The sequence below is a fragment of the Rhinopithecus bieti genome, unplaced genomic scaffold (genome assembly GCF_001698545.2).
Source record: "Rhinopithecus bieti isolate Rb0 unplaced genomic scaffold, ASM169854v2 scaffold_68895, whole genome shotgun sequence".
In the NCBI taxonomy this organism is placed as follows: domain Eukaryota; kingdom Metazoa; phylum Chordata; class Mammalia; order Primates; family Cercopithecidae; genus Rhinopithecus; species Rhinopithecus bieti.
In genome coordinates, this window is record NW_016826689.1 from 773,845 (window position 1) to 781,575 (window position 7,731).

General features: G+C 41.1%; 1 long non-coding RNA gene across 1 annotated transcript; it reads right to left on the bottom strand.

Annotated features, from left to right (window-relative positions):
• Window positions 1-247: 247 nt before the first annotated feature.
• Window positions 248-2,529, bottom strand: LOC108523029 (uncharacterized). Its single transcript, XR_001883670.1, has 3 exons — window positions 2,383-2,529; window positions 1,493-1,951; window positions 248-479 (listed from the first exon to the last, which is right to left on the bottom strand). It is a non-coding gene; the product is annotated as an uncharacterized LOC108523029 (long non-coding RNA).
• Between the last annotated feature and the right edge of the window lie 5,202 nt (window positions 2,530-7,731).

Genomic DNA, 7,731 nt, shown 5'->3' on the forward strand with positions numbered 1-7,731 from the left:
GGGGTGTTTCTCCACGTTCCTTTCCTTGGCAACCTTCTTTTTATTTTTTTCTCTACTACTCTGTGTGTGTGTACGCGCATGTGTGTGTGTGTGTGAGAGAGAGAGAGAATTCACCCACTCTTCACCCACTCTCAGAACTTAGCCATAATCTTTAAGTATAGATTCAACACATCTTTATACCTTGCCCACTTTTCTGTCTTCCGAATAGTTCTATTTTAAAGGAATGCTGGTTCCTTAAACTGGGCATTCAGAGAACTGAAGATTGTCTCCATGGCATTGATGTTCTAGTTTCTGTTTAAATCATCCTTTCCTCAAACATCTTACTGTCTCACCATTGGTCTTCATTCAGCAATCCTCATCATGCTCGTTCCCATAGATTCTGCCTTCTTGGCCTTCCAGTTTTATTCACATGTATTCCTCTCTCCATCTCCCCAGCTCCCTTACTTCATACCAGGACCTCACCACTTCTCATTGGAATCCTGCAGTGGGGTCAGGTAGGTGAGATAGAGTATAAAGAAAATAGGTTCAGGCTGGGCACAGTGGCTCATACCTGTAATCCCAACACTTTGGGAGGCCGAGGTGGGTGGATCACTTGTGGTCACGAGTTCGAGACCAGCCTGACTAGTATGGTGAAACACTCATCTCTAAAACAAAAAAATTAAAAATGAAAAAATTAAAAAATTAGCTGGGCATGGTGGCACATGCCTGTAATCCCAGCTACTCAGGAGGCTGAGGCAAGATAATTGCTTGAACCGAGTAGGCAGAGGTTGCAGTGAGCCAAGATCATGCCACTGCACTCCAGCCTGGGTGACAGAGCAAGACTCCATCTCAAAAAAAAAAGAAAGAAAGAAAGAAAGAAAGAAAGAAAGAAAGAAAGAAAGAAAGAAAGAAAGAAAGAAAGAAAGAAAGAAAAAGAAAAAAGAAAGAAGGAAGAAGAAAAGAAAATAGGTTCACATTCCATCTTAGTATCCTGGCATCCTAGATGCTCCAATATCTGACTCCAAACGGAGTTGTTATCTTATCCCCTACACTCTTACACATTCTCCACAGACTTGCTGAATTTGGCACTCATTCTCCTTGGACATGGGCTTTCCTATTATATGACAGGTAACTTATTTTCTGCACTGAATGAGTTTGCCAAACCATTTCACTTTTTGCAATATATCTACCAACCAAGACTGTTTTTAGATAATGCCTCTTTTGTGAACCAATTCTTGATCATTGTCTTGTCTGAAGACCAATAACCCACTGTTTTCTCACCTCTACAACTCCCCCTGAGACAGAAGAATGTGTCTTCACCTTGGTGAAACTTTCTTTAATCCCCAAATCCAGGTTAGGTTAGGGCCTCCCACTATGTTATCTCAGATTTTAGGGGAGACCCCTCATCTCTCTTTGACTTCCTTTTTCTATAGACACCACTGAGAGAAACATACTTGGTTTCTTTCTGTATCCCTGACTTCATTCCCGTGGAAGAAAGACTGAAACATCTTACTTGTGGGTTGGGGATAAGGGGCTTAGTTCATCTTGACTGCTGCTTTTCTTAGCTCCTCCCTGATCCTCTACCTCCAGAAGCTTGACTGACTGCAGGAAGTATCCACTGTGATCTGCTTTCCACCGGGCAACCACAACTTCTTCCTTTCCGGGAAGATTCAACTGTCCCACTCTGCCGGAGTGGGGTAGGCACAGTACATTGAATGTGCTAGGCTGAATTCTAGGCCAAAATATTGTTGGTAAAACCTCTAGGTTACAGATGTGATACTGTATTTCCCAATCCAGTTTCCATCACTAATAGAGCTGCCACGTTGCTGCCGACGTTTCTCCCCTCGGCCTTTCCACGGACTCAGGACTTCACAGGGAGGAAAAAGCAGTATCTCAAACCTCCTTTGTGATGACATTCAGTATGATCAATGCCAGTTTCTTTCCCTGTCTCTTCTGTCTAGCTGGTAAATTCCTGTAAGACAGAGACCATGTTCCTTTTCATTTTTGTATCTCTCGTGTCTAGCACAGTATCTAGTTCAATAAATATCTTAACTAAACTGACGGATAGATGAAAACTTTATGCCACCCTTATGGCTCATACTATATCTTATAATAGCAATGCATGAATAAATGGATGAATGACATATGCTTGTATACTGCCTACAGCATATTCTGATTCCTTTCACATGTTGTCTACCAACTCAAACAATCTGCAGCTCACAATTTTGCTGTAGGTCTACTGTGGGAGAACACCTGCAGCTCTTTCTCCACTGCTTTTATTTTCCAAGGCTCAGAACACTGGAATTTTGCCAGGGAGGTACAGAACTGTTCAACCCTATCACCCAGAGCTGAATCATCCACAAAGCATCATAGCATCAAAGCTGATGACAACATCCCACTCACCTATATCGTCTTCGCTTTCTGCTTTTCATTTCTGGCTTCGTAAATTTACTATTCTGTCTCTCGCTGCACTTTAAGCCATACTCGTGTCTTATTCATCCTTTCTTGTCACCAAAAAGCTGACACAGGCATTCAGGAAACTGGTGTTGTCTATAAAAGAAGAAAACCACTTTTTTTTTTTTTTTTGGTTGAATATTTTCCTTCAAACACATGTCCTCTTTTCCAGATATTTAGTTGTACTATTTTTAGCCTGAATTAGGTGTGCTCCTTTCCAGACTTCATTACTGCAAGCAGAGGGAAATACCCAGAATAGGTCTTCAGTTTTAACTGACTAGCCATTGCCTTATTTATTAATTAACCATCTCTATGGACTGAGTTGGTATTTATAACAAAGGAAGCAATTGCTAAGTTGAACTTGGTTTTCATTTCTAGACTTCTGGACCATGGCCATTTGTACAGGGAAAAAAAGCATCTAACAGTCCCACAAGATTTTAAACTTAAATTATCTTCTTGCATTAATCATTTACTAGTACTAAATAGACACTGTATATGCTTTCTTATTAGTTACTCATTGCTGTTCAACAAATCACTTTGTAATGTCCTGGCTTTAATAACAACCATGTGTTATATCTCATGAACATATAGATCATCTGAGAAGTTCTGCTATTCTGGACTAGGCTTGGTTGATCTTGACTGGACTCACTCATGCATTTGTGGTCAGCTGAGTGTTAGGTAGGCAGCTATGTTCACTGTGGCTGACCTTCTAGCTCGTATGTTTGAGGGTGGCCTGGTGCTGGATGACCTTGGCTGTGCCAATTCAGCAATGCCTTGTCTCATCCTCCAGCACACTAGTCCGGGCTTGGGTCCATGTAGTTGGCAAGTCTCCAAATCCAAGCAAGCTCACTGAAGAGGAGATGCAGAGACCCTCAAGAACTTTGTAGGGGTCTACTTGAGGAACGTTTGCTAACATCCTAGTGATCAAGGAAAAGCAAAATTCTGTCCAAAGGCAGAGGGCAGAGACTACAAATTATAGGATAAGGTCAAGAATAACAAGAAGCCAATAAGTGGGGCTATAGATGCAATTAATTTATCACTTTCCAAACTCTCCTTCTGACTTTGTGTACCTCATAAAAATACACGTATAATGCCCTAATTTAATCCTTCTGGAGATAATACTATCATCATCATGAACAATGACAGCCTTCCTAGAGCACTGACCACTACACTTAAACTACAAAATAAAGGTGATTTCATTGACACAACAACCTATAAAGTAGACAGTAGTATTATTTCACAGCCAGGTGCTTTAACTCCAAACCTCATGGGCTTAAGCATCAGACCAGTCTTCCTACAAAAGCAGTTATGAAATTATGCCCCCTGGAGAGACACATATTATGATGACAGTCTTTTGCCATACTTTGTTCTTATCTCCTAGTAAAAACTCTTTGGCAAAGAGTATATACACCAAGTCTCTTCTTATTGTGCAAATTATTTGAATTTCCCAGGAGTATGTGAGTATACAAGCATATGTGAAACTGAAAGGTGCAATGAAAAATATAATTCAGGGATCATTCACAATAATGGCTCACGAACCATTTTGTGCCAAGTCCTCAGGCCTTTGGAAACTCTCCGAAGCCTCTCAAATTGTTGCTGGGCAACAACAACAGAAATGGAAGGGAGAAGAATGTGCTTCTGGAAGCAGCCCTCAGCCCTTGGCCCAGCTGTTCTAGGCCTGCTTTCAGGGATCCAGGAAGAGAGTGATGAACCCATGCAAACTTAGGGCAAAACTAACCATATTTAACAGTAGGTGAGAATGCAGAAGGGCAAGGGGAGAAGAGATACCCAGTGCTTAATAAAGGAGCTGTCATGTCTCATGGAGGTTGACTTAGGATACACTTTCATATAATAGACCTTCAACAAAATCCTTGAAGTAAAATTCACTTCATCGAACGAAAATGTTATTAGCCTCCGAAATCACCCAGACGGTTCAGAAAGATAGTCATTAGGTTGCTGAGATTTCATCAATAAAGGCTAGTCTATGGGTAGAGAGGGACCTTGTAGACTATATCACAGTGCCTCATTGAAGTTATTTGTCGTGTATGTTTGCTCCATGGCCCCTGGGAGGGCCCCAAGTAACAATCTAGGCCAAGGATTGAAAAATTTTTATGTAAAAGACCAGATGGTAAATATTTTCGGCTTTTCCGGCCATATGATCTGTTGCAACTTTGTACAAAGGCAGCCATAGGCAATACACAAAGTAATGTCTATGTCTGTTTTCCTATAAAACTTTATTTACAAAAACAGATAGTGACCAGATTTGGCCAACAGGCTGGAGTTTTCTGACAGCTGGTCTAAGCAGTCAGGAAGTCTGTGAAGATTTGGGGCATGTAGCTGTAAGCAATAGGTCTGGCTTCTGAGCAGGGTGAAAATACTTTTTAAATAATCTGCGATTGTAATCTGTCCAGCATGGTTAAGAATTAAGTATGTGACAACCGGTGGCCTTATGTGACAACCGATGACAGTCAAGAGAAGACCTCTTTTTCCTAGAGGAACAAGACTGACCACAGAAAAGCCTTGTCTGCTCTCAAATTCAGTGCTTTTTTCAGCCAACCAACACTATAATACTTGGAGATCTAAAGGCACGAAGATGAAATTAAGTCAATTACTTAAGAAGCACTGAACTCAAAGCAAGGAGAGCTGAGGTCCAGTCCCAGCCTTGCTACTTACTATCTGTATGAGTCAGTTATTTTATGACTGTGATCAAGTTTTCCCCAGCTATGAAATAAGGGATTCTGGTGTTTCTCCAAGTGTTATCTGAATCAGAATCATTTAGGTTACTTATCCAAAAGGCAGATTTCTGGGCTCCACCCTAGACCTCTATTGAATTATAATCTCTGAGGTTTGGGGCCTGGTAATATGTATGAACAGCATGAGCTCTGGGGATTTTAAAATCCAGTAAAGTTTCAGACCCACTGGACAAGAAAGATACTGTTCTAGCACTCCTTCCAGTCCAATGTTCTGGCCTCTCTGAAATCTGGTTAAAGTATACCATTTTCTGTTGTTCTCAGGAAGAAATGCCTGTTAACTATAGCATACACATGAAATTCAATGGAGCCTTGTGGAATTTTGGAAAGAATAACCAGCCTCATCTATATCTCTATTTGGAGAAATGGCTTCTTGGCTTGGGCTAATGTGTTATTTGACAATCAGAAGGGGAAAAAGTCATAACTTCACTCCCGTTTCCTCAGGCCAAAATGCAAATTTAAAACTCATTCCGAATGCCTTTCCAGGGAGGTGGCCACAGCTGATGAAAGACCTCATGCTTGTTGCAACAGGCCCTGGTAGCTGAATTTTATCCCTGAAACTGGCATAGCTTCCTTCAGCCCAGCAGAGCAGCTGAAAGGTAAATGGTGCATACACATGTGTGCATGTGTGTATGTATGTATGTGGGGGTGAGAATTATGTATGTATGTGGGGGTGAGAACATGTGTGTATGTGCATGGTGTTTGGTTTGTGGTGTGTGTGTGTAGTATGTTCATGTGGTGTGTATATATGTATATGTCTGGTGTTTGGTGTATCCAATATGGTGTTTGTGTATGCGTATACAGATATATATATATATGTATTTGTGTTGTGTGTGGTATACGTGGTGCTTTTGTGTTTGTGGCATGCGTATATTGCGGATATATGTGTGCATGGTGTTTGTCATATGTGTATGTTATATGTGTTTGCTATGTATGCGAGTGTGCCTGGTGATTGTGTGGTGTATGTGTGCTCTGTGTATGGTATACGCAGTGTTTGTGTCTGTCTTGGGTGTATGTTGTATGCATATGTAGGAATGTGTGGTGTGCATGGTGTTTATACATGTATGTATATGTTTAGGGAGGGTCGTGGAGGGGGATTGTCAGCCAAGAGAGTCAAGGTTCATAAATTCAATAGGTCCTACTATGTGCCAGCCCCAGGCTAGGTGATGAAAGTACAGAGATAAGTTAGAACAAGTCACTACCCTGGAAAACCTCAGAGCCCAACTTGCAAATTTTCCCAAGTGTTATAAGCCAGGCACTTGCCTCACATCATATTTACAGCAACCCCTTTGAAATAGAGATTGTGATTATTCCCATTTAATATCCTGGGAAGACTGGGACTAAGGAAGGTTAACTATGGAGCACTGTAACAAACCTAAAGAACTTGAACCCAAGCAGGTCAGATTCCAGAGCCCATGTCATTAGCCTCCATCATCACAGTAGCTAACTTTTACTGAGTGCTTTGCATGCTTCATGATCTCGTGAAGGTTCTCAGGACAACCCCGTGAGTTAGACACTGTTACCATTCCCACTGTGCCAAGAAATGAATGGCCCAAGGCCACAGAGTCAGTTAATGGCAGAGCTAGGATTTGGACCTAGGCAGACTTGCTCCAGGGTGCCTGCTACAAGGATTTTGTTTCTTTGTTTCTTTGTTTCTCAAAGAGAGACAAGCATGGAAATGAATGACAACTCAGGAGATGCTTGTACAAAGCTCAGGGGAAGGAAAAAAAGAACTTTCAAAGGACTCCAGGGAGGGTTTCCTCCAGGAACTGTCATCTATTTTCTTGTACTTACAAACCTGACTCTGGGAGAAATAGCAGAGTCCAAGTTTTGACCGTGACTTTAAAGACCAAGGGAGAGTTTGATGGTTGTAATTTCCTACCTGTTTGATTTGTCCTTGGTTGGACAGGGAGCCAGGAGCCATGTTTTATCTCTTTTTTCCTTTTTTTATTGAATGTAAACTCCCTCAATGTAATGTAAAATGCCTCTACCAGTCACATCTTTTTATAGTGTCCCCTCTTCCCCAGAAGCTAGAGAGTAGTTAAGGGCAGTCAAGTTTGCATAGATGGAAGCAGAGACCAGGGAATATAAAAGGTTTGTATAAGCAGAATAATGGAGACCAGGGAGCAAGGGGCTGGGGCATTGGAGAGAGAGTCTTATTGTATATTTTGTTCCCAGTTCTGCCAGAGTTTCTAGCCTTCTTTCCAAAGCAACTTGGAGATTATTTCATAATACACTCATGAACACACTCATGATTTCACAAAACACTACATGTTTCAGAAACATAGGTCTGACTAAGCTAAAGTCCCAAAAGATAGTTTTACCCTCACAGGCTTGGGTTTAGCAGCACAGGACATTAATGACTGGAACCAGAAGTCTTAAATGTGTTGGAATTATATTGTACTTGCTATGTAAAAAAAAAAAAAAACAAAAAAACTTTGAAAACAAAATGTATAAAAGAATGATCAAACTTAAATATTTGCAGCAACTGCACCAAAGACATTTTAGTAGGCCAAATGAATCAACTCCTCAAATCACCTGGAGAACG